The sequence below is a fragment of the Miscanthus floridulus genome, chromosome 4, assembly GCF_019320115.1.
Source record: "Miscanthus floridulus cultivar M001 chromosome 4, ASM1932011v1, whole genome shotgun sequence".
In the NCBI taxonomy this organism is placed as follows: domain Eukaryota; kingdom Viridiplantae; phylum Streptophyta; class Magnoliopsida; order Poales; family Poaceae; genus Miscanthus; species Miscanthus floridulus.
Genome location: NC_089583.1, coordinates 29,375,057 through 29,402,578, shown reverse-complemented (window position 1 = coordinate 29,402,578; position 27,522 = coordinate 29,375,057). Strand labels below are relative to the sequence as shown.

At 46.0% G+C, this 27,522-nt stretch overlaps 1 pseudogene; it reads right to left on the bottom strand.

Moving 5' to 3' along the window:
* Nucleotides 1–773: 773 nt before the first annotated feature.
* LOC136548325 (primary amine oxidase-like) overlaps nucleotides 774–27,522 on the bottom strand; it is a 52,111-nt pseudogene continuing 25,362 nt past the window's right edge.

Sequence of the window (27,522 nt, the reverse complement as noted above, 5' to 3'; positions counted from 1 at the left end):
AGTTAACGTGGTGCTTCCGTTGGGGCCTCTAACAAGTAATAGTAAGATAAGATATCCAGCCAAGGACAAAAACATGATCTATGTTGTCACAAATACAATTAACAAAATTACAATTATTTCTTTAGTCAGATAAGGCCAAAAATCTGATACGTTATGACATAAAGACAATTAGCAAATCATTAGACGACAATTTATAATTTTGTCTATAGTCAAAGAATACTAAAATTACTTGTTAATAACGAGTACAATTTAAAAAGACAAACTATAAGAGAACAATTTTAAATTATTTCTACAATTAAACAATGACAAAATTACCTGTTACTTGTGCAACAACAATAAAATTAAACACCTAATATATAGGGCAAGTGCTAAATTAATGGCTAAAGAAAAGAAGATGAGCAGGAAGTGCCGTTTGCTGTACCGGGTCTGGCTGAGCTTGAGTGGATAAAATCCCGAAGCACATATACAGCCCCACACAGAGTTTTATGGTGCACGGCTACATCGCCTGAACGGACTAAAGGAAATCAGGCAACTGATAGATTAGAACAAGTGTTATATAAATCATATGCATCCGCATTGCATAGATCTGCCATCATGGTCAATACAACAACGCTACTACATGATGCTTTTACGTGAGCCGTGCAGCATATGCATCATTCACATCAGTAACAATCACATCCACGCTGTTTTCAAAAAAAAAAAAAAACAATTACATCGACGCAATGCCACAGGAGCAGTTTGGGTAGTTATAATCACCGGGTGACCTGGTCGGAACCAACAGATTTCTCTGGTAGAAGTTGGGCCGGGCGCAGCTGAAAGGCCCCACTCAGCGTGGGCATCACCGGAAATCCTCCTGGCACGGGATGTGGTCGAATCACACCGTGTACAACAGCACAATGTCTCCGTCCCTGATGCTTCTATTCGTCTTGCTCCAGGCTCCCAAGCTGTCCTCCCCCGTGCCCTGCTCCGCGTACAGCCCCGTCGCCCACTTCTCGTAGGGCGTCACCCACACCTGCTGCTTGGTGTAGCTGGCGCGGCGCTGCGGGTAGTCGTCGTCCGCCAGCAGCAACGCACCCGTCGCCCCCGCCCCCGCCGGTACCCGATCTCGTTGCCGACCGCGGTCCTCTTGCTCGGGTTCACGAACAGCAGGTCCGCCGGTGGGCTGTTGACGTCCACCTGGCCATCCGCCTCGGTCTCGGCCACCTCGCGGCGCACCGTCCAGTAGCTCCTTCTCGGCGTGTCGGCCCCGCCCGTGACCGGGTCCCTGGTGTTGCGCGCGGGGACGATGGTGTTCTTGATGAATGAGTTGTTGGTGCCGTCCACGTCCAGGTCCAGGTGGTACGTGATGAAGTGGTCGTGGTAGACACCCACCGGCCACCAGCGTGCCGTGCGCGTTCAACTTGATCTGCTCCACGTGTGTATACGACGTCGCCTTCATCTCAAGGATGCCACTGAGTGACACCTGCAGCGCATGCTTATGGTTAGTGTGCATGTTTTGGGTTTCATGATTTGCTCCATCATCACGTGACGCAAAGGGACAACAAGAGAGATGGTGGACAGGACGTATATTTATATATATACACCATACCACACCATGCCGCCCAAACCCGGTGTGACGCCACGCGACATCGCCGGCATGCCGCTCGAACAGGCATATGACGTCCTTGGCCTCGACGGGCTCACCGTCCGCGTTGGCGTAGTAGCCGTCGAAAGTAGGCCGCATTCGTGGGGCAGTCGGCGCCACGAAGGAGCGGCGACGCCGAGACGCCCGGGCTGTAGTCACCGGAGTCTATGAACGTGTGGAAGTACCACTCCTCCACCGTGTCCATGTAGGGATAAACACCTCCAACACGAAACCACCGTAGAGCACCCGCCGATGCCGCTGGCCCCCCGGTGGTATCAGCGTCTTGGATCGAGGTGAGTGAGATGACCATGCTGGCGCGCATGTCGAAGCCAACATGGAACTCCCAGTTGGCCGATCTGCAGTCACGCAAGCGAGGTAGAGTGGTACTCCCCATCACTTCCGAATATAGTCCAGTTAAATCCAGCAGTTCCAAAAATAATAAAGATCGAATTGAAATAATTTTATTAGACAGATGTTTTTATTTTAGAAGGCAACACATTTATCTGATAGCCTCTGTAAATAATTTTAGGAGACAAAATTAACATTCACTGATTTTTGATTCAAATATTTGATTTTTTAAACAATCTTGTGTGTACACACATCTTATACCAAAGTTGTACTGTTTGACAATATTTAAAACATTGTAGTTGAAGCTTCTTTTATTTTAGTATATTTAGTAGCTAAAATATTCAATACAAGATTATGAAAGGTTGATACAAAACAATAACATCATCTTATATATACTCACAAATGATTGTGTGGTAGGGAGGTGTTAATATTGAGTGGTAGATCGTGAGTTGAAGTCTTGAGATCGAAATAGAATGTTTTTTTGGTTTTTTGAGTTTTCTAGAACCACGATTAACAGAGACGAGCATACTGATCTATAACGAACTGGCCATAAATTATTCAATGATAGTTGTTGGATATATTTTGTTTTTAATTAAAATTATCCACCTTTAAAAGCATCATAAAGTAACCCCTAAACCTAAATCTGGCACAATTCATATCTCTTTTGGCTCCTCCATCTCCGCTGACCCCTCCTACCCTTCCTCTGTCCTCTTGCCTGCTCCTCCTTCGCTAGATTACCACTTACCACAACTTTTGTCAGGGAGGATGGAGCCATGGTGGTCGAACTCCATATCTACTACTCTAGGAACCCACCTGGGCTTCAGATCCCCGTAGGAGAGTCCGTGTGCGATCTGCTTGGACCAGCTCCTGCTGTCTACTCCTCCTCCACTAGACCACCACCACCAATCCACCATGGCCGCTGAGGTGGATGAATGATGAGTCCATGGTGGTCGATCTTGGACTCCCAGCAGGTGAGTGTGCCCACGGTGAATCCATGGTGGTCGATCTACCCTCCCAACTGCGCCCAGCCCTATGTTGTTAGGTGCTAGCTGGTGGCTACCTACGGTGGTCCGAGCGTCCAATTGCTAGATCTGGACACTGTACAGGGCTTGTGAGTAGGGGAGATGGGGTGGAGGTTTAGGGGGTTGGGGCGAGTTGGACTTGGGTGTGGCCGGTGATAGTTGTGGGAGTGGGTGAAGGGCTGAGTGATGTACCGAGGCTAAGGGTTAGGGTTATAACTTGCTTGTATATATGTAGGTATACTATGCTTTAATAGCATTCACGGGCCTTCAGCGATTATGTAGGCAGGTCCCCATGAGGCAATGTACTATGTAGGCGATCATGGGCATGCATACCATCATCGCCCCATGGTCCCCGATGACGGTAAGATTTTCACCATTTGATTCCCTATATGGAGAAAGAATTCCAACCATCATCGAGGGTACCATTGAGTAGGGGCATGGCGGCCATATGCACTACTGGATTCAGGTTCTTTGTCGAGTGCCTGAGGCACTCGGCAAAGGCTATATTGCACTCGGCAAAGCACACACGGCAAAAAATTGATCGGCAAAGCACTCTTTGCCGAGTGTATTTTATCGGGCACTCGGCAAAGGCTTTGCCGAGTGCCCCGGAAACACTCGGCAAAAAAAAGCAACCGTCACGGCGCCGGTCCCGTTGACGGTCACTTTGCCGAGTGCCAATCCGTGAGGCACTCGGCAAAGAGCTTTTATTTTTTTTTAGAATTTTCTTTGCCAAGTGCCAACCCTCCATGCACTCGGCAAAGCTTTTTTATTTTTTTTAAAAAATTCTTTGCCGAGCGCCAACCCAGAAGGCACTCGGCAAACATTTTTTATTTTTTTTTGAAAAATTTTTGCCGAGCGTCAACCCGGAAGGCACTCGGCAAAGAGCTTTTATTTTTTTTTGGAAATTTTCTTTGCCGAGTGCCACCACTCCAGGCACTCGGCAAAGATTTTTTTTAAAACTCTTTGCCGAGTGCTAACACGGCAGGCACTCGACAAAGTTTAAATTTTTTTTTTAAATTTCTTTGCCGAGTGTTAGAGTCACAGCACTCGGCAAAGCTGGAAAATCTATTTTCTGGTCGCCCATTTTGCCAGCTTTGCCGAGCGTTGTGACCATTGCGCTCGGCAAAGGGGTCCTTTGCCGAGTGCAACACTCGGCAAAGTGACCCAAAACGGCAAATATTTTTTTATTTTTGCATTCCATCATGACAAATACATTCATACAAACATATATCACATATATATCTCATCCATCACATATATATCTCATCCATCGCATATATATATCTCATCCATCACATATATATCTCATCCATCCACACATCCATCCGCCCATATCACATCCATCACAATATATAATAATAAGTGCTCAAGTCCATCCAAATAAGTTTACAAGTCCATCAAAGTCCACAAGTGCATCACAAGTCCATCACCAAGTGAACAACAAATGTAAAAAATACAACATGCACTCATCTCGGCCACTGCGACTGTGGTGAAGGCCCAGATGCATCATTCGTAGGTGCATGAGGTGGATTATTCAAACCACCGTTAGATGGAGACTGCACAAAGGAGAAAAGATTGCATGTGAGACAAGATTATTTTGATAGCTAATCTAGGACGATAGAGGCCATACAAGCAAAGCACAAGTGAAAGTAAAAAACTTTGATACTCACAGGAGTAGCTGCAGCTGCAGGACGCGGAGGCAGAGGTGGAACCAACAGCCCAGGTGGCAGAGACAAGCCCATACGTTGCCCAAGCCCTTGTAGGAAATCCGTAATGTCCATCAGCCTCTGCGCCTAGGCCTACCGCTCGGCCCGCTCGGCCTCCAACTGGGCCCCCAGCTCCTGACATTCCTTCATTTCTTGTTCCAGCTGGGCCTGCAATATTTCACTCCAATGTTTCAGTAATGCAAAGCTAATTAAGGTGTGTAAAGATCAATGTATGACGAGTAAAACAGGAATAACCTCGAGTGCGTCGACCCGGTGCTGTGCAGCGGTCGGCCGTGTGCGAATGGCCGGGCTCTCGCTTGTGCTCCGTGCTCGGATCTGGGAGAGAGAGGGAGTAGAGGCCGTGTCGATGACGCCGTCGTCAAGCCAGAACCGTCCATGCTTCTTGCCTTGCCCCGCCCTCATGACGGCCTCTCCATCGAAGTCCTGGGTGCTCGGATCGTGGTCTGCCCCATGGAGCGACCTCGCCACCTCAGTGTACTCACTGATGCGGGAGTGGATGCTCGGGTTCGTGTATGCCTCGGGCGGGTCCTCCAGGTTGAAGGAGACGTCGGACATCGCCTTACCCTTGTGGGCCATACACCATGCCTGGAAGTCCGAGCAAGCCTGGCCACTATGTGACGCCAACTACGAGAAAGACAGCACGATGATTAGAAATTAGACAGAACTGAGCGTGACAATAGATAAATCAATTCGCGTACCCATGCTTGTTTGTATCCGGCGAGGTTGCGGCTACCTTGATGGTGTGCTGGACCTTGCATCAGTAAACGACGGTCCCGGGCATCCCTGTGCATCTTGAGGTACTCCTCCGTGAACCACCTGTCCACCATCATCGCCCAGCACTTGGGATACGCTTGGCACCACCAGGGAATCACCTACACGTCATCAAGTATTGGACATATAAGAAGATCAAATTAAACCAACTTAATCTCAAATCGAATCAATGTTGATGTTCTTCATTTACCTCAAGGTACTGCTCCTGGGTCAGCTGCATCTCTCTTGCGTCTTTCTTGGTTTTCCTCTCTCCAAGCTTTGACCCGTAGTAGGTTACGATGGCCTGGATGCGCGCCTCTTGATGCATGTCGGTGACGAGTTTTTTACAGGCTTTGGTAGTCGCCTGCTCCGCCCTGGCCTCAAATCCCTCCTCGCATCTGTAATAAGTCTGCATACAAAAGCGATGTATCGATTCATTATTTCAAGAAAAGTCTAATGAATGCGACGTATTGAGCAATGTTGTGCAAGGGAGACTTACCCAAAACTCTGCCTTCACCCGCGCTGCCTTGTTGGGGTACTCCGCATCGGAGGCGACGACGTAGTGGTCAAACGAGTAGGCCGGCTCCGTCTTCGATGCGTACGTGATAATGCCGGGGAAGTGCTGCCTGCACAGAAGACCCAGGATGCCGTTGACTAGCCGTGCGCTACCACCCGACACAACCACCCAGTTCTTGCACAAGTAATTAAGAAAAAATATTAGTTTTTTTCATCATATCATATGAAGTAGTGGTGATAACATATACAGTTACTTACTTTTGTCCTTCGGGGTGAATCACTGGGCGTTGGTGAGGAAGCGGAACCTGTGGGAGGCTTGCGGGACCTCACAAGTAGACACTCGAAGAGGAGTTGGAGGAAGCGGAACCCGTGCCTACCACCTCCCCCCTCCTCCTCCTCCTCCACCTCCTCCTCCTCCTCCTCCTCCTCCTCCTCCGTCTGCCGAACCAACTCCTCATCTGACTCGTCCACGGGCGCCACCTCCTCCTGCGGCTGGCGGTCCTCCTCACGTGGCGTGGGAGGAGACGGCCCCCTTCTGTGGCTAGCGGTCCTCCTCCTCCTGTTCGATCCCTCTGCCGCCCCCTCCGCCCCCTCCTGCGACCGGCGTGGTCTTTGGTAAATCGAGTTCACAGACCTATGATGGTCGCCCACCATCTTTGCTCAATCACCTGCAATAAAAAAGAAAAACAAGACATAATTAGAAATAGGTGCAAAAATAAACAAAACATAATTACAAAAAACATAGTATTACAGGTATTAGAAATATATGCAAAAATGAACAAAACATAATTACAAAAAACATAGTATTACATGTATTAGAAATAATCTTCATGATTGAAATTAGCTGGATCATAGGTCTCGTCATCACTATCAACATTGTCCAACTCATCAACATTATCCGAAGGAGGAATGTTGTCTTCATTGTCATTGCCGAAATGTAATCGCTCAAGCATTTGTATGTCCTTCAGATTTCGCACCTCGTCTCCAGCGTCCTCATCATCATCCCTTTCATTATCTACTTCCATTCCTATCTCTTCAGTTAAGTCTATGTCAAACCTCCCTTGTAGCCCCTCTTCTTGATAGAACTCTCCATCATATGTGTTTGGGTTGAAGTTATAATCTTCATCGTTTGGGACAGGTAGTTTACCGTGTGGCGAAACCTTGTGCACAATAGACCAACCCTTAAGATGCTCGACGTCTTTGCATGCGTATGACATATAATAAACCTGGACGGCCTGTTGAGCCACAATGTAGACATCTTTTCCTGGATAGACGGAATCCTGTCGAATCTCGACTAGCCCAAGCTTAGGGGTTCATCTCGTTACACCAGGATGAAACTAGTGGCATTTGAATATGACAGGAGTAAGAGGTTTGGAACCATAAAATGATAGTTCATAGATTTCTTCAATTCTTCCATAATAGTCAAGTCCATCAGTGCCGGGCATAACAACTCCGCTGTTTGTGGTTTGTTGATTGGGCTGACTCTGCTCGTAGCTTGCTATGTGAAAACGATATCCATTCACGTCATAACCGGTAAATGACTTGACCCTAATGGCACAGCCATTTGCAACCTGTCTTAACTCATCACTTATAGGCGCATCAGTTTGGGCTTTCTGTTTGAACTAACAAATGAAATCAGGGCTCCTTGGTCCCACACCCCGTGAAAGAAGGGTATCATTTTCTAACGGGGTAGGTTGCCTTGATCCATGCCAGGATTGACGAAGAAATTCCCAGTACCAACGAGAAACAAGGGGGTTGGATGACGAAACAAGGACATACAGCGAAATGAAACAAGTTCGTTTAGAACTTACTGAATGAACGGTTGCACCTCGACAAGGTTGGTCAACACATAGAGCATGATACTGCGCCACTCTTCATTTTTCAATTGCTTAGTGGTCGATGCACTTGCGCTTCCAAGTTGCCCTTGGAAAAGGCTGAGGTTCGATTCATTTTTGCCAGCATTGTAACGAGGGGGTGGATTATGAACGTTAGGAAGTTTCTCAGTGTAGTATTTCTCTGTGAAGTTCGACACCTCCTCTAGAATGTATGCCTCTGCAATGGAAGCCTCAATTCTGGCTTTATTTCTACATTTTTTGCGAAGAGTCTTCAGACATCTCTCGATTGGATAGCACCAACGGTTCTGCACGGGCCCCCCATCCGTGCCTCATACGGGAGGTGCACAATCAAATGATGCATCGACAAGAAGCAGGCGGGTGGAAAGATCTTCTCTAACTTACAGAGTAACACAGGTGCCGCTTTTTCCAAGTCATCAATGACGGTTCGAGAGAGCTCCTTGGCACAAAGCTGGCGGAATAAGTAGCTCAACTCTGCCAGCACTTGCCAGACATGCTCCGGGACATAGCCTCGAACCATCGCTGGAAGAAGTCGCTCAATCCATATGTGGTAGTCATGACTCTTCATCCCGTTGACTCGTAGAGTGCCTAAGTTAACTCCCCTCTTTAGATTCGCTACATACCCATCAGGGAACATTAGCTTCTTGATCCATTCAAGTACTTCCCTCCTTTGGTCCTTTTTCAAGACGAAATTAGACTTAGGCCTTCTCTAGGTCTTGCCACGACTAGGAGGTTGCATCTCTTGATTTGGTCTATCGCACAATGTTGCTAGGTCTACTCTAGCCTTTGGGTTGTCCTTAGACTTTTTAGTATCCATGAGTGTTGCCCAAAGTGCCTCGGCGACATTCTTTTCAGTGTGCATTACATCAATGTTATGTGGTAGAAGAAGGTCATCGAAATAGGGGAGCCTCGTCATGCCCGAGATATGAGTCTCGTCATATCCCACAAAACCACCTTCTTCATTGGGCACGAGAGCACCTATCTGAGCATGAACCTCGGCACCATTCATCATCCGCGGTGCAGGGTTTGTCACTTTGACGCCTTTCATAAAGTTCTTGATGTCTTGTCTGAATGGATGGTCAAGAGGTAGGAATTGACGATGTCTATCAAACGACGAATACTTGCCACCCTTCTGCAACCAAATAAACCTCACACCTTCCTTGCATATTGGGCATGGGAACTTCCCGTGAACACACCAGGCGCAGAATGTCCCATACGCCAGGAAGTCATGCAGGGAGTAGTTGTACCAAATGTGCATTTTGAAGGTTGTCTTTGTAGCTCGATCGTATGTCCATACCCCTTCGTCCCAAGCACGGACCAATTCATCAAACACGGGCTCCATGAACACACCCATATTACTCCCTGGGTGTCCAGGAATTATCAACGATAAGAATACGTTATGTCGTTGAAAGGAGACACGGGGGGGGGGAGATTAAGGGGGATAACAAAGACGAGCCAACATGTGTATGGGGCAGCCATCATTCCGTAAGGATTGAACCCATCTGTTGCCAACGCGACACGTACATTACGAGCCTCATCTGCTTTATCACGATGTTTGTCATTAAAGCGGATCCAAGCTTCACCATCGGATGGATGTACCATCTTGTCAGGATTGTACCATTTGCCATTTTTGTGCCATGTCATCTGTTTCACGGATTCCTCGATCATGTATAGCCGTTGGATCCTCGGTAGGAACGGAAGGTACCGTAGGATTTTCATGGGGATCATAAGTTGCCTCTTCTGGCCATCATCAGAGTCTACCTCTAGGTACCTGGAGGATTTACACTTTGGACAGAACTTTGCATGCTCGTGTTCTTTCCTAAATAGGAGGCACCCTTTCGGACAAGCATGTATCTACTCACACGTCATCTTAAGTGCTCGAAGGAGTTTTTGTGACTCATACATGCTCTTCGGCAGAATGTGGCCCTCCGAAAGCAAGGTGCCAAACACGGCCAACATCTTATCGAAGCCAGGTCGACTTAAGTTTAACTCGGACTTCAACCCCATTAAGCGTCCAATGGCATCCAGTTGAGACACCGTTGACTGATCGTGAAGGGGTTTCTATGCCGAGTCCATCATATCGTAGAACGCCTGTGTGGCTGCTTCCATCTCCTCCTTCTCACGTCCCTCATCGAATTGTCCTTGGTGAAAGTCATCTAACATGTCTGCTACCCCCGCATCAGCATCAAAAGCCTCCACCCGAGGTCTCACCACCTCCTCTCTCATACGATGGGCTTCACCATGGTGGACCCACCGGGTGTAGTCCAGCGTAAATCCATTCTTCACAAGATGTTTACCCATTTCCACCTTGTTTACCCTTCTCCTGTTTCCACATTTGCTGCAGGACACAAAACTAGGCAATGTCCTTTAGCAGCGTTGCCAAATGCACTGTTCAAGAAAGCATCAGTCTTGTTCATCCATTCCGTGGTGTAATCACTCTGACTTCTCCAGCCCGTGTACATCCACTGACGGTCATCCATCCTCTAACATATGTATCGGCGAGTAATGTAACCATTAATTGCATCTACATGGTGTTCCTACTGTCTAATAGGTGAGGATAGGTCCTAATCCCACCCGTAGATGTGTAGATGAGGTTAGTTTCCATGCTCTACTCCTATCCGAGATAGAATTTCGGCAGCACCTCCCCGCTGTTCTCCAGATACACGTCCTGCCAAAGAAGAGTGTGTATCCGAAGAACAACAGGGAGGTGATGCCGAAACTCTGTCTCGGACTAGAGAAGAACATGGAAACTAACCCATCTACGCATCCGTGGGCTATCCAAAAAGCGTAGACAATCCGAAATAGATACGGTCATAGATATGCAAAGATCTGCATACCTCCAACCGTATCTCTTTCGAACGGGAGATGCCTAACTGGGTTACGCGATCTACGACAATGATACGAAAAGAGGGGTTATACCTAGGGTGGCGACGGAGTCAGGCTAGCGGGGCCGTGGCAGGTCAGTGTAGTGGCGAGATGACATAGTGCAGGCAGACCGACACGGTGGCGAGAACTCCGACTCAACTCTGACGGGCTCTTCTCTACAAAAATGGAACAAAATACTGTTATTTACAAAAAAATTCGGCAGAACCTCCCCTGCACGGTGAGGTTTCCAAAACCTGCAAAAAACAACGGCATGATGGCCGACAAGCACATATGGCTCAACAGAAGCCATGTAGTTTGGATATCAATCCATGCAGAAGAATATATCCAAGTAGTACCACTACTTGTACTACTACTTTCACTATTGCTACTACTACTACCATTGGTTCTTCTACTACTACCACTATTGCTACAACTAATACCATTAGTTGTACTACTACTACTACCACTAATTCTACTACTAATACTACCACTAGTTGTACTAATACTACCACTAGTACAACTAATACTACTACAACTACCACTACGTCGACAATAATAAGTGAGAAGGGATACCTGACAGGCGACGGGGTAGGGGCGGGGCGGCGTCGGGATCGGGCGGAGTCGGGGACAGGGTCGAGCACGGATGGCGTCGGGGCGGGTGGTCCACGGGGGCGCGGCCGGGGCGGCAGGGCCGGCCGGGGGTCAGGGCGGGCGCGGCCGAGGGAAGGGCCAGCCGGGGGCACGGCGTGGCCCTGGCGCACAGGGCAGCGTGCGGCGCGTCTGGTTAGTAAGTGTCGGACCGGGGCAAACGGCAGCTCGGCCGGCGGTAGGGCGCGAAGGCAAGCGGGCGGCGCTGTGCCGGGGGCAGGGCCATGCCGAGGGCATGGCGCGCGGACATGCGGCCAGGGCGGTGTGGGCAAGGCGTAGTGCAATGGCGCGCGGGTTGGCCGGGCGTCGCGGCCCCCGCGCGTGCAAACGCGGCATCCGGGTGACACGGCACGCGGTCAGCGCGCGGCCGGGCGGCGCGGGCGCAGGGCGCTCAGGCAGCACGTCGCCGGCGGCGCGGGCGCGCGGGCGAGCAGGGCGGGCAGGCGTGGGCGGGCAGGCGTGGGCGCGGGATGGCTGGCAGTGACTGCCCGGCCGGTCAAAAACCGCTAAGTCCGCGGCTTTGCCGAGTGCCGGATTAGGGAGGCACTCGGCAAAGATTTTGTTTTTTTGTTTTTAATTTCTTTGCCGAGTGCCCCAGATCTGGCACTCGGCAAAGATTTATTTTTTTTTTAAATTCTTTGCCGAGCGTCTCAGATCTGGCGCTCGGCAAAGAAGATGTCCTGGTTTGTAATCATCGTACGTGACAACGTGCATGAAATCTTCTGAAATTTTTATCATAGCCTCCACATATGATATCACGACATCTCAAAAAGTTTCATGATTTTCGGACTTCGTTTGCTTTTTATAGAATTTATAAACACTTCACACGCAATTTTGCGGACATGTTTCGTGAACAAGATGTCCGAAATTTCGGGTCTGTTCCTGGATACGGCCTCTCAGAACACTCACTAACATGACTATTAATTTTCGAATCATTAAACTCCATTATTCGTACCACGTGCAGTTCAAATTTTTAATTTCCGAAAAAATTCAAGTAAACGAAATAAAGTAACTAAATATAACAAAAAGCCACAAAAAATCCCCAAATTGTAACTAGGAGTTCCTGATGCTTTAAAAAGGCTGCACAAAAAAATTGGAGGCCAAAAACAAAAAAAAACAAAAAAACTTTGCCGAGTGCCGGGGCATGGCACTTGGCAAAGGGTGTCTTTGCCGAGTGCCAGCCATCAAGCACTCGACAAAGAATGTTTTAATTTTTTTTAAAATTTCCTCTTTGCCGAGTGCATCCACAGGAGCACTCGGCAAAGAAATAATAAAAGAAATTAAATCTTTGCCGAGTGCCGTCCAGGGGGCACTCGGCAAAGTATTTTAAAAATAAAAAAAATTTCTTTGCCGAGCGCCAGATCTGAGACGCTCGGCAAAGAATTTAAAAAAAAATTAAATCTTTGCCGAGTGCCAGATCTGGGGCACTCGGCAAAGAAATTAAAAACAAAAAAACAAATCTTTGCCGAGTGCCTAACCGCAGGCGCTCGGCAAAGAAGGTCGTGGCAGGGCGCCATTTCGCGGGCAGCCTATGCCGAGTGGAGAGATTTTGCCGAGAGTCTGGCACTCGGCAAAGAAGTCCTTTGCCGAGTGCCCGTGTTTGCCGAGTGCCCGGCACTCGGCAAAGAAATCTTTGCCGAGTGTAGCACTCGGCAAAGAAGATCTTTGTCGAGTGTCCGATTTTTGACATTCGACAAAAAATTTTACACTCAGCAAAGTCTCTGTTTCCAGTAGTGATGGCCTTGTTTTAGGTAGTGATGGAGAAGACAACTCTAATAAATAGACCCGTAGAAAATATGAGGACTAAAGTATGGCGCCTATTTTAGGTAGTGGTGTTAGAGTTGTTGGTTGCCCATTCGTTCTTGTTGTTTTGATTTGACTCCACTTTTTTCTAGATCTGATTTTGGACCTCCCATTTCTAAATGCTAATAACGTGCAAAATAAAAATATTATTTTATTATTTTATTACACACAAAATAATAGCATTATCCTCCAATTATTTAGCTTATCGTTAGAAACAATGACATAATAAAAGTGAGCATTTTAAATTATAGATCATTTATAAATTATTTTAAAAGCTCGATCATTTATAAATTATTTTAAAAGCTCGATGATGTCAGCGAAGTAGCTTTTCTATGATTCTATCTCGTTGAATTTGAGTTTAGGTGCCTAATAAGAAAGCTGTTCTGTCAATTAGGAAATTTTCTCTTGTTTGAACTCCACTTTTTTTTTTCTTTATGTAGTTTGGACCAGCCATTTCTAAATGGTAACGGGCGGAATAAAAATATAACTTTAGGCACGAAAAAATAGTGTCATCCTTTAGCTTGTCATTCGAAACAATGACATAATAAAAGTGAGCGTTTAAAATTATATATCATTTATAGATTATTTTAAAATCTCAATGATGTCAGCGAACTGGTTTTCTATCTCGTTGCAAATTGCAAGTCGCATTACTGTTGAATGATGCAACGCTAGCGTGGTCCAGAGGAACAAGTAGATCACGAACGGTGTGGGCTCTGTCCAGAGGAACAAGTAGATCACGAACGGTGTGGGCTCTGACACCTTACCTGACAACACGGCCACCAATCCGGAATCCACTGCCCTCCGGCTGCACAACCACGCCGGGCTTCGTGGCCGGCCTGGTGAACGGCGGCCCGAGCTTCTCCGCCCTGTAGTCCGTACCATCGGCGTTGGGCACCGGCTCCACCACCCTTTCCCGGTACCCGACGATGGCCACGCGGTCGAGGTCCACCACCAGCGTCTCGCCCTCCAGCGGCCGCGCATAGAAGTTGGCCGACCCGGCGCTCACGAAGCACTGCATCTTCGCCACCCTGGCGCCGCCGTAGTCCGGCTGGCCACCGGTGCTGAACCAGCCCCTGGAGAGCACCCCGCAGCCTACGTCGCTGACGTTCAGCCCGTGGCGCTGCACGGACTCCACGAACGGAGGGTACGTGGGCGGCAGCGCCATTGCCGCGACCTGGTCCTCCGCCGTCATCATCGGGAAGCCCGCGTCGTAGTGGAGTGCGTGCGAGAGGACGGACGGCGCCGAGGTGTCGGTGACGTCGACGAGGAGCTTGTGCGACTGGCCATCGGCCCGAGCGATCACGAGCGCGCGCCGCGGGAGGTGGGCCGTGGAGGCGCCCGCGCCAGAGGCGTATGTAGGTGAAGACGACCGCCTTGTCGTGCTCGTCAATGCCGACGTAGTGGAAGTGCAGCGGGCGGGCGGGGACCAGCGGTGATGCGAGCACGGCGGCTGCTCGGACAGCCATGATCTCGGCGGCAGAGAGTGGGTCGAGCGGGTGCCGGGTGGGGATGGGAGGATGCTGCTGCCAGGGCGGTGGTGCTGGTGAGCAAGAGGACAGGGAGGACAGCAAGCATCATTGTTGCCAGGAAAAGAAGCATGCACTCCAATAATGGAGACCAAGAGCTGACATAGGCTTATTGGCTCCGATCCAAATTAAAAGAAGTGCACATCTGATTTTTTCAGATAAATTAGATTTATAAATTACAAAAATATGTTTTTATTTTTAACATAATAATACTTATTATCACCGGAAAAAATCTCGGCCAGAAAAAAACGAGATTTCCGATAATCCCGTTTCTCACCACTACGTAAAAAACGATTTATAGCAACGGGTCGAATTTTTTGTAGGGGCGGCTGGTGATGGAGCCGCCCTTATAGTGCCGTGCTCGGGTGCCCAGACACCAACCGCCCCTATAAATGGAACAGTAGGGACGGCTGGTGATATGAGCCGTGTCTACAAATGGGTCTGATTTGTAGGGACGCCTCACTCACCAGCCGCCCCCGGCGTTTCTATTTGTAGGGACGGCTGGTGATTGAGCCGCTCCTACAAATGACCCCCGTATAAATAGCTCCGATTTGTAGGGGCGGCGCAATCACCAGCCGCCCCTACAAATGGCCCCCGTATAAATAGCTCTGATTTGTAGGGGCGGCTCAATCACCAGCCGATATACAAATGACCCACATATAAAACAGCTGCAGCACCTTCTTTCTTCTCAAGTCACTCACTCCAACAGGTGAAAGAAAGGTGGGGAGGCCTTGGGCACCTCTCCAAAATTGCTCTACTAAGGGGGGAGGTTTTGGTCTCAAATCCTTTGGTGGAGAGGTTGTAGAAGCTAAGAAAATAGTATTCCACACTTTTTTTTAGTTTTAATGGTTGGTTAGAGGGTAATTAAAGTTTTGTTTTTCTCTCTTCCATGGTGCTTGAGCTACTTATGAAGCCAATTAGACCCAAGTTTCAAATGTACTAGGGTAAATTAGGGAGGGGAACAAGATCATACCCTTATTTGGTCCATGTTTCTTAATTTTAGTGAACAATTAGTTAGTTTTATTCATATAGATCTAGATCTAGGGTTTGGTTTTTTTATTAATTTCATTTTTGTAAATTTGGACTAAGGTTTGTATGAAAGATATTGGGTAAAGTACAATTGTTGCTAATTGTTGTTTTTAAAATTGTTAATTGTAATCAATAAATATGTATTTTAATTAATTATGGATAAATGGGCCATTAATTAATTTTCCTCTACCATGGTGTATTTGTATGCTTCATGTAAATATATTAGATTTATATTCATATATATCTGAAGTATATACAATTATTCTCAAGTAATTATTAATTTGATTCATTTTTATATATATCTGAAAAAGTAGTCCTTTAATGTTTGTTTTGTTGTTGTTGTAAAAGATGGAGTACAGGAACTCTTGGATGTATGGTTCATTAAGGTTCAAAGCAGATTTCCGTGAAGAGGTGGATAAATTTATTGAAGCCGCAAAGAAGCATGCAACGACATTGAAAGAGAATAAGGATACAATTATTTATCCCAGTAAAGATTGCAAGAACCGTATGGCATGGACAGATGTGACTATCATCAGATCATATTTGATTATACGAGGATTTGTTGAGGACTACACAGTGTGGATTCATCATGGTGAAACGGTTATTGTTAACGACGAGGATGAGGAGGAATACGATGACGAAACCATAGAATCCCTGTCCCAATATTCAGTAGAGCTTGATACACGAATAGATTTTGAGTTTGACAATGAACAAGGTGGTGATACTGGTGGTTGGGATGGTAACGACGAAGGTGGTGCCAATAATGATGGTGGAGCACGTGTCGAGGATGAAGATGATTTGGAGGACATGATTCGAGCCCTTGGACCAGATATTTTACTAAATAGTCCAAAAGGTCTATAAAATTTGGAAAAGGTGACAAAAGCATCGAAGGAGACTGTGTATGGTGTTGAAAAAGGCTGTCCGACACATTGGACATTGCTACATTTTGTGCTTGAGCTGCTCATCCTGAAGGCTAAGTATGGCTGGTCAGACTGTAGTTTCAATGATCTATTGCATCTCCTGTCATGGGTGCTGCCACAACCAAACTCAGTTCCCGCCAACACATACCAAGCGAAGAAGGTCATAAGTCCATTGACAATGGGGGTTGAAAAAAATCCATGCATGCCCCAACAACTGTATACTTTTTCGTGACAAAACGTTCAAGTCACTGGATAAATGTCCCCGGTGTGGGGCGAGCCGGTACAAGAACAATGACCTTTACGATGGGGACGAAGCCTCCACGGGAAAAAAGAGGAATAAGAAGGGTACAAAAAAGGTGATACAAGAATCTCAGCCCCTAGAGGACACTCCATTAGGCAACAATGAAAAGCAGAGAAGAATTCCTGCCTTGGTAATGTGGTACCTGCCAGTGACCGACCGCTTGAGACGTATCTTCCTAAACCCTAAAGAAGCCGCACTCATGACCTGGTGGGATGATGAGCGCAAGGTGGATGATGATAAGATTGCACACCCGGCTGATTGTAGTTAGTGGTAAAGGTTTGATGAGAAGCACAAAGAATTCAGTGATGACCCAAGAAATGTATGGTTTGGCTTGAGTACCGATGGAATCAATCCCTTCAATGAGAGGATGAGCGACCACAACACATGGCCAGTGATCTTGACCATGTACAACATCCCAACATGGTTGTGTCAGAAGAGAAAGTACCTTCTCCTCACTATTCTTATTTTTGACCCTAAACAACCAGGCATTGATATAGACGCGTTCCTCGAGCCTTTGATGCAAGAAATGGAGAGGCTATGAAGGCATGGGGAGCAGATGTACGATGCGTTCTGAATGGAGGACTTCATATGTAGAGCAATAATATTTGTTACTACCATTAATTACCCCACGTTGTTTGCTTTGTCTGGACAGATCAAAGGGAAGATGGGATGCTTGGTTTGCTTGGATGGTACTACATGGGTGTACCTAAATGCATCCAAGAAGATAGTTTACCTAAGGAACCGATGCTTCTTAAAGACAAGTCACAAGTACCACAGCAAATTGTTCTTCAGATTTTATGACAACGCCCCAGAGATTGAACCCCCTCCGAAGAGACGTCATAACGGAGAACACGTGTATAGAATGGTGAAAAACATACGCGTCATCTATGGAAAGAAGAATCCGGATGGGACGAACAGAGATAGAAGCACACCTCCTGTCGAAGGCGTACCTTTCAAGAAATAATCGATCTTCTTTTAGTATATGCCTTATTGGCTAGACTTGGAGGTCCCTCATGCCATTGATGCTATGCACGTGCAGAAGAATGTCTTTGAGAGTCTCATTGCTACCTTGATGGACACAGGCAAGTCAAAGGATGGTCTGAAAGCACAGAAAGACATGGTGCAGCTAAACGTGATGCCACAGCTTCACCCGGTACCTGAGGCTACTGGAAAATACACTCTGCCCGCGATGTGCTTCAACCTAACACCAGACAAGAAGAGAGCTATATGCACTTTCCTAAGGGGGATCAAAGTCCCGACTGGGTTTTCAGCAAATGTGAAGAAGCTAGTGTCGATGAAGGACTTGTCAATAACACACTGCAAGGCACACGATTGCCATGTGATGCTGACAGTGTTTCTACCTATTGCAATCAGGGCTATAAAGCTAGAGTTCTTGAAAATGGCCATCACCCGCATGTGCTACTTCTTTTCGAAGATCTCACAGAAGACGATTGATAAGCAAGAGCTGAGTGACCTATATGAATTTGTGGTGGAGACACAAAATCATCTGGAGAGGTGTTTACCTCCTACTTTTTTGATATAATGCCACATCTCATGATTCACATGGTTCATCAGATACAGGCGCTGGGCCCTTGCTACTTGCATGAAATGTGGTCCTACGAGCGGTTCATGTCGGTTCTAAGTCAATACGTGCATAATCGAGCATACCCAGAGGGCTCCATGATATAGGGTTACAGTACTGAAGAAGTCGTCGAGTGTTGTTAAGAGTACCTAAAAGTACAGAAAGGGATTGGTAAACCCAATTCTCGTCACAAGGGTAGGCTGGCTGGGAAGGGCACTAATGGTAGAAAAGTGTTCATCGACCATGATTACAAAGAGGTGAGTTGGGCGCATTACAGTGTCTTGCAGAGTACACAACTAATGCAACTGTACATTGATGAACACTTGTCTATCATTATGGCAGAGAGAAATAACCGTTCAGATGATTGGGTCATGAAACAACACAAGCAACGACTAACTACATGGTTGAAGGACCAAAACATACCACCTGGAGAAATCATAGACTCTATTACCATCAATAGGTTAGCGGAGGGGCCATCAAGACAAGTGACATCTTGGAATGCTTATGACATCAATGGGTATACATACTATACCCACGCAAAGGATAGTAAATATGTGAACCAAAACAACGGCGTTCAAATAGAGGCTCTCGATGGATTGGGGCGAAAGATCCAATACTTTGGCATCATTGAAGAGATATGGGAACTTGACTATGGAAGGGATATAACGGTGGCCCTGTTTCGATGCCGCTGGATCAAACAACACCAACTGAACGAGATCGGATTGAGAGTCCTGGACCTCGAGAATCTAGGCTACCAAGATGACCCTTGGGTGTTCGCTGCACGTGTCGCACAAGTTTTCTATATGTCTGACCCACAAAGTAACCTCCCCCCCCCCCCGAAGAAGAAGACAAAGCACGTGGTTGCCTCCGGGAAACAGCATATTATTGGAGTTGATGGAGTGGACGATGTTGAAGCTTACAATAACTACGATGACGTGCCGCTATTCACAGACTTTCCTAAGAAGATCAGTGTTGTGGAAAAGAACCTCCCCAAAGACATATTGCCATGGGAACGAAAAGGTGTCAAGGGAAAGTCGTTACATCGGGCTAGCTAGTTGTTGAATGTGGAGTGTTTATGTACATGTGTGTTTGTAAGACTTCATTTATGGATGCGTGTGAGACTATATATTTTTGTACGTGTGTAAGACTACATATTTTTGTATGTGTGTGAGACTACATTTATGCATGTGTGTGAGACTACCCTTTGAATTGTTCAAAATTAGTGACAAAGACATATGACTAGACTAAAATGATAGAGCATGATTTTAGAAAATTTTAGGAAATAAAACCATCACATTTGGAGTTAGTATGAGGGAGAAAAACTAGTTACAAGTTTCTGCCATAGATTAAAAAAAGAAATCACACTTGTTCATCATTGATCATCATGAACAGTTGTGCTTTTACTCACCCCCATCTCCGCGCCACCTCCCCACACCCACGCCCCCTCACCCCCTCCCGCGCCCCCTCCCGCGCACCTGCCCTAGGGTTTCCAGAGGAGAGACGATGCCGCCGGCGAGCGAGGAGCCTTCAACCTCCAGCGGTCCCGCACCTGGCCCCCGACGCCCACCCCCGCGCACCGACGACGCAGGCTCCCGGTGCCCCACCCCCGCACGCCGACGACGCAGGCTCCCGGCGCCCCGCTCCCATTCACCTCGCCTGCCCCAGGACTGGATTTGGCCGGCTGAACACAGCCTTGCCGACCGCCGCTGCCCTACTCCCAGCTGCCTAGGTCTTCGCCAGACCCTTTGCCGGCAACGAGCATCCACCAGTCACACACCAGGTATGCCCGCCCCCCTCTCTTCCCTTCCTTCTGGGCAAAATTAAGCACCCGAACCCTAATTCAAACTAGCTATATCTGGGTAATACGGATCCAAAAGTATGGTGTGAACCCTAATTCAAACTAGCTGTAACAAATTGTGTAATGATGAAAGATTGGAAGTGATGCTTATTTACTTTCAATATCTGAGCCACCCTTACCAAATCACTGTCATGAGCATATATTTGCATGCTAAGTTCCAACATGCACTTCAATTTTCAACGGTTTAACATCTGTTTCAAAGGCTTAGGTGTCTGGGCAGACCCAGCTCGCCCTTTAACAAAAAACTATCATGGCATTGAAATACATGGTAAATTCACTCCTGTTGAATGCCTGTCATTTTCAGCTAAACATTCTAGATCAATGGCCCTTGATACCAGAACAAGCTAGGAGCCAAAATAAAATGTACCTAGTAGCTAGGGCTCTTGATTTTGTTGAATGAAAATCTTTGTGATTTACTATGGATCATTCATGCTCTCCGACGTGAGCATATTCTGCATCAGGATTCTTCATGCTGAGAAATGGGAATTGGATAATATTAGTGATGATTATTCGATATCCTCTGTAGATATGCAGCACGGTTGGGATGATGCATCAATCTTAATTCGCATACGTGTTACAAATGCTGGTGATTAGTCAGCCCAGGAATCTCTTAGTTGATCTGTTGTATTTCAGTCTGTCGGCTACAAGCAAGCAATGTTCCACATTAGCTAGCTAGCCTGATTACTTAAATTAGATAAAGCTTGATTTGGTCAACCAGCATATACACTGAACTGAATACCGGCAGTTTCTTTTGATTTTTGAATGGGGATCCTCACTACTTAAATAGACAGCTTACTTGACATTTGAACTTGAACAAGAGAAGAAAATGTTACCTACGCACGCACAAGTTTTTTTTTCTTCCAGACTAGTTCTACGCCAGATATATAAACAACTTGTTGACATCTTACATACGTATACCAAATCAAATACAGTGCTTGTATATTGCAAGGTAAAAATTGGTGCAATACCTGAGAAGTAAAACTCAGGATCGGCTAGCCGCTGCTTACACTTTTGTGAATACTTCAATTTTAATTTTAGGAACCACCTGTCGATTATATTCGGTAGAGGCATGCCATGATTTTATCATTGTGCCACGGCATGGAAATAATATATTTTCATTGTGGTATTGTTTCTGTCATAAGCAAAGCAATTTGCTTTACTATTCCACTTTGGCATTATAAATTAGCCTATGTGACCAAATTCATTTCAATTTAGAGTCATACACATTGAAATTAGCCTATGTAAATATTTTGTTAATATAAACTTAGGTTAAAACATATAAGTTCCATTTTACGTGTTAACTGCTCTCTAACCCTTTTATTTTCGTTACTTACTCCACTTCATTTTTCCCAAATACCTATGTTTTCCCAGGATGACACTGTTTTTATCTTGTAATTCTTAATGAACTGGTGCTTATAGCTGATTGTTTTGGATACAACTATTTGTATATACTACTACTACTACTCTACTGAACTACTACTACTACTACTCTACTCTACTGAACTACTACTACTCTACTTGCTACTGCTAGCTACTCCTACTCCTACTAGCTGGCTGCTACTCTACTCTCTTCCCTAGCTGCTGGCTGCTACTCTTAACTACTGGCTGCTACACTTCTCTACTCCTCCTCTACTCTACTCCTCTACTATTACTCTATCTACTATTACTCCTCTACTCAGCAGCTGTTGCTTTTTTACACCTTTTCCTCTCTATGTTTGCTAACCAACTGTTGCTTTTTTTTCTAAATCTCCCCTCTCCTCTCCTTTGTTTTGCCGATGATGAAATTGTCCAAGTCTATACATTATATGGAATATGAGCTGATGATCAAGAACTTGTGAGGAACTTGGCATCATTAGCAGCCGCCCCTACATTACCTTCTCCTCTCTTCTCTGTTATGATGCCTTGATGCTCCAAGTTTCAGATCAAATGATGATTGACATGTTTCTGAGGCCTCTACTATTGCTACTTCTCGTTTTTTGGACATATTGTTGTTTATAGGACTACTTTGTTTTATAGACCTTTTTTATTTCTTATACCTTCTCGCGTACCTAAAGCACACTTTCTTGTATCTATTAGAACAAAGCGCGAAATAATGTCGCTGACACCAGACAGTGCAGCCCGATGCCTCGAGCATGATGAGTAGCCAACCCTTGAGGAGCAAGCACTAGAGGACCAGCTTACTCAGGAACAGTTCGATAATGAGGTAGAAAAGGATCTAGAAGTGATGCTTACTCAGGAGCAGTGTGACAAGGAGGAAGGCCCCGAAGGAGAGGCTGCTGAAGGCGACGAAGAAGAGGATGATGATGACTCCAAAGAGGGATATGAAAGTCCCGAGGATCCTTTCCCACATGAAGCCAGAAGGAGGCCAACGGAGGAAGATTTGGATAAGGATTTTGACCCAAATGAGGAGGTAGGGAAAAAGCCTTAGCTTGTAAATTTTGTTAAAGCTTTGGCTGTATTACCTCTGCTAACATTTTGACCTGTCATATATACAAGTCCCTCCTAAAACTCAGAAAAGATGATGTCGACGTTCGCGACATCTCGCTGGACAAGATGGAGTAGAGGAAAGGAGAGCCGAGGCAACAGCCACAAAGACGGATCACGATGCCTCTACTCCACAAACTCAAGACACAACCACGACTACCAAGTGTAAGATGAAACAAGGGGATAGAAAAGGAAATCTATATCCAGATAAGGCATGCTATGTGATAACGAAGGTCGGGCCAGCAGGGGAGATCCTTGAGCCGAAGGAATTAAAAGGACGATTCCGTAATGCGATCGGGGCCCTAGTAAGAGATAAATTGAACCCAGCAATCCCTAACTGGAGAGAGGTACCAGAGAACACAAAGAATGCACTATGGGATAGGCAGCTGAAGGTCAATTTTAGATTTCCAGAGGGTAAGCACAAATTGATAAAAAAATGCTATAAGGATGATGGGAGAGTCATTCCGACATTGGAGGTTGGAGCTCAACACGAAGTATATATAAAGGGGTTAACTCCCTTCAATGAGTTTGGCAAAATAACTCCTAGTCAATGGGAGGAGCTCATGGCTCAGAAGACGTCACCGGAGGCATTGGAGCTCAGTGCCCGTAACACCGAGCTGGCGAAGAGCAACAAACACCACCATCATCTAGGCCTCGGTGGCTACTATGCCAAGGAAGAGCAGTTTAGGAAGATGGACGAAGAGGCCATAGATGTTTGGAATATCGAAGTGACGAATTTGAAGGTACGCTCAAGGAACTGGATATATGTGAGGAGTATAGAATCATCCGACGGTAATCTTAAGTTTGATAAGCCGGAGACCCAAGAGGCGGTATCAAGGATACTGAAATATGCTGAAGACAAGGAGAAGGGCTCATTCAATCCTTCCAGAGAGGGGGACGAGCTTAGCCTTGGCTTGGGAAACAAGGAGCACACAAGCCGCACTAGGGGGCTAGGGAAAAGGATGACCTGGAAGCAAGGATTCGAAGAGGACAGGCACATGTACAAGAAACATGGTCGAGACCAGGAGACTAGTCTTGAGCTCCAAGTGAAGGCTCTAGTTGTGAAGGTGCTGAAGGAGCAAGGTCTGTCTATGGAGCCATAGATATTAGTGACACCGCCAGGAGAACTAGCATTAGTTGGCAGCCCTCCGAAAGTTCCTAGCAGCCAAGGTTCCATAGCAGCCACAAACCCCATTCGATCGTATACGGGAACCAACTAGTTGCACCTTGGTGTTTCTTAGTGGCCGACAGAACACTGTGATGGAGGTGGCAACGGGTGTCGCACATCCTCCCGGTGGCTTACACCACAATAATAAGATACCGTCGGACTACACTAGGGTTGAGGTGCATACAGTGAAGCCTGAGTTCATGCAGTGGAGGATAGACTACGCAACTCCTGAGGGGTTGGTGTTACTCGGAGATGTTATGGGGCAGTTCATCCTCTGGCACAAACGGGATATTATATTGACTTCTTCTTCGCTGCCTCCCCCTCTCCCAAATTTGGAGCGAGTTGTTGAGGTCATGGAGATATTTTCACCATCTCGTGATCCCCATGTTCCTAAGATGCCACATTCTTCCCTACCTCCTAGCGAGCATGTGCCTGATGAGATGCCACAACCTTCTCCAGCTCGTACCGAGCAAGTGCATCATGAGATACCACAGTCTTCTCAACAACCACAGCCGATACATGAACAACCCTCCTGAAGAAGCTATAGCACAAGAAGATGAGGATGTGCCTGAATGGGAACTTCGAAAGAAGCATCCAATCACCATAAGGCCAGTTTATGTTCCAATGAAAGACATCTCGTCGGTGTCCAAGTGGTATTCCCATGACCAGTTCAAGCCTGAGAACCAAGTTAAAAAAAGTCCCATCACGGGGTTCTGAGGAGGCCGTCACTAGCAAACTCCACCAAATTGCAAAGCAGTATCCAAATGTTGATGCCATCAAATGGTCAAAGGATTGCTCGAAAACATATGAAAGAGGCAAGCCCTTCCTACCAAACCGGGACATCCAGCGCCTACCACTTGGAATGAGAAGGTTCCATGATTGGTACTTGCGTGTTCTCCCAACGAGCATAGATCTCATACAAGCATGCTTCCCCACCGGCACATTTGGAAGCCCAGCTAGGAAAATTGTCTTTGACTTCAATGACATGCAAACATGCTTTCACCTAGGAGAAATGGAGATGAATCTAATTCGCACGTGGTGCCTATAAGTCCTTGTCCTCCCGATATGATATGAATGTAATCTTTGAATTTTGTTGTAACTAACCCACGCCGTGATTTGTAGAATGCAAGTGCACATTGTCAAACAAATGCCAAGTGTGAAAGCCAGGTATGTAGACCCTCAAGCTATAGCCCAAACAAATTTTAATTACCCTAAACGGTGGACACTGGATGCCAAAGAGCTAGCTGCTGCAAAGACTCTTTGGGAGAAAGAGCACATCCGTACGACAAAACTAAGGGAAGAGTCCCTTAAGGTTGCGGCATACATTGCCCTGGCTTTCAAAAATCTCCAACAACACTCTACTATATGGCTACCATACAACTTCGAGTAAGTTCAACTCTATACTTAAAGCTTTGTTCGATATATTTTATTCGATGCAAAAGAGCTTATCTAGTTCTATGATTAAATCCAAGCAACAACCACTGGATTTGTATAGCCGTTGATGTCAAGAGGAGCATGGCATGGGTCTTTGATTCATTAGATGGGGACACGGTGACATACAAAGACTTTATATCGATTCTCAAGACGTATACATATTGACAATCCTCATTGGCTTATATGTTTGTATACATACTTGTAACATTCACTTTTGGATACTAACAAGTTGTATTAAAATAATTCGAACAGGGCATTTAGGTTCTATGTCACTAATCATTATGGAAGGCATGATCTAACAAGGAAGGAAAAGCTGGCTATAAAAACACTATGTGTGGTAAGTGTAACTTACTTCTTCAGTACTCTGTTACATTGCTGTCAAAAGCATTACTTAACATTTTCATATGCAAAACACACAGTGCCTCAAGTAGAAGCCTAGGAGTGTACATTGTGGATATTATATATGTTCTATGATGAGTAACACCGATGCCTATAGGAGACACCCCTTAAAGGTAAGTTTGAACCTCTTCACCCGTAGTATAAGAACTTCGTATATGGTATGAAATACTAAACCGAAACTTGTTCTCTTGTAGTGGAGAGAAGAGAAAGGAATGAAAAGAGACCCATACAAGGATGACCAACTCTTAGAGCTCGTCGGCGACCTTTGCAACTTCATATTGGATCAGATTGTACACGTCAGAGGTAAATATGGCTATAATAAAAATATACACATTATAAAATGGATAAATATCTTTTTTTAGATGACGTTATAAAACGTTACTATATGATGTTTCTATATTAGTAGACACGAAATATAAATGTGTGTAAACTTGTCTCTATTTTCTTGAAAAGCAAAATGATGTTACTAAAAAATGTATCTATATTGTTAGACACATAATATAAATGTATTACTTAAACGTCTCTATACTTCTTGATACACAATTTGATGTCATTACAAAACGTGACAACATTAGTACACACATAACATAAATATATCTATGAGAACGTCTCTACACTTTTTAATACACAATACAACATCATTACACACCGTTACTACATTAGTACACACATTATACGAATGTATCTATGAGAACGTCTCTAAATTTCTTAGCACATATGAAGCGCTGCTATATAACGTAACAACACAAATAACCACGTTATACAAATGTATCTATAAAAGTGTATCAATGTCCGTAGGCATGCAACAAACGTCTCTTTATCACCTTGACATGAATAGAGAACTCGTCTCTACAAGTCCTGACACGGTCCATGCGAAGACGCTTCTAACACGCTTTATAAAAACATGCCTACAATCTTGTAGAGACGAAATAAAACGTGTCTATCACATAAATAAAACGTCATATATTATTGTGAATTGGACTTGTAATTGTAGTTTATAGAATACTCTTGTGCTTGTAGTCGCGGTCGCGGGGCGTTCGGCAACGCAAACGTGGTTCGGAACGCTGGTCGCGAGGCGTTCGGCAACGCGAACGCGGTTCGGAATGTTGGTCGCGGGGCGTTCGGCAACGCGAACGTGGTTCGGAACGTTGGTTGCTGGGCATTCGGCAACACGATTTTGAATTGTAAATTTGAATTTTTTTGGCAGGAAAACGTACTGTAGGGGCGGTTCTAGGTTGAACCGCCCCTACAAATACCTGTTTGTAGGGCGGCTGGTGTTTCCAGCCGCCCCTACAAATCAATTTGTAGGGGCGGCTAGTAATACGAGCTGCCCCTGGAAATCGATTTGTAGGGGAGGCTGGAAACACCAGCTGCCCCTACAAATCGATTTGTAGGGGCGGCCTGGGAACCGCCCCTACAAATGCATGATTTGTAGAGACCCTTCCATAGAGGCGGCTGGGCAAACTGCCCCTACAGAGCCTCTGGAGCTGCCCCTAAAAATCATATTCTACGTAGTGCACCTGGGCCCGGTAATTTCAGTTACCGCTTAAATTTTTCGGCCATTTTGAATTTGGGCCCGCGAAAAAAGCCCGCTGGATGGCCGACCCAAATACCCACCTCCATATATATATTCCTCAGTCCTTCTCTAACCCTAAAGCTTATCCA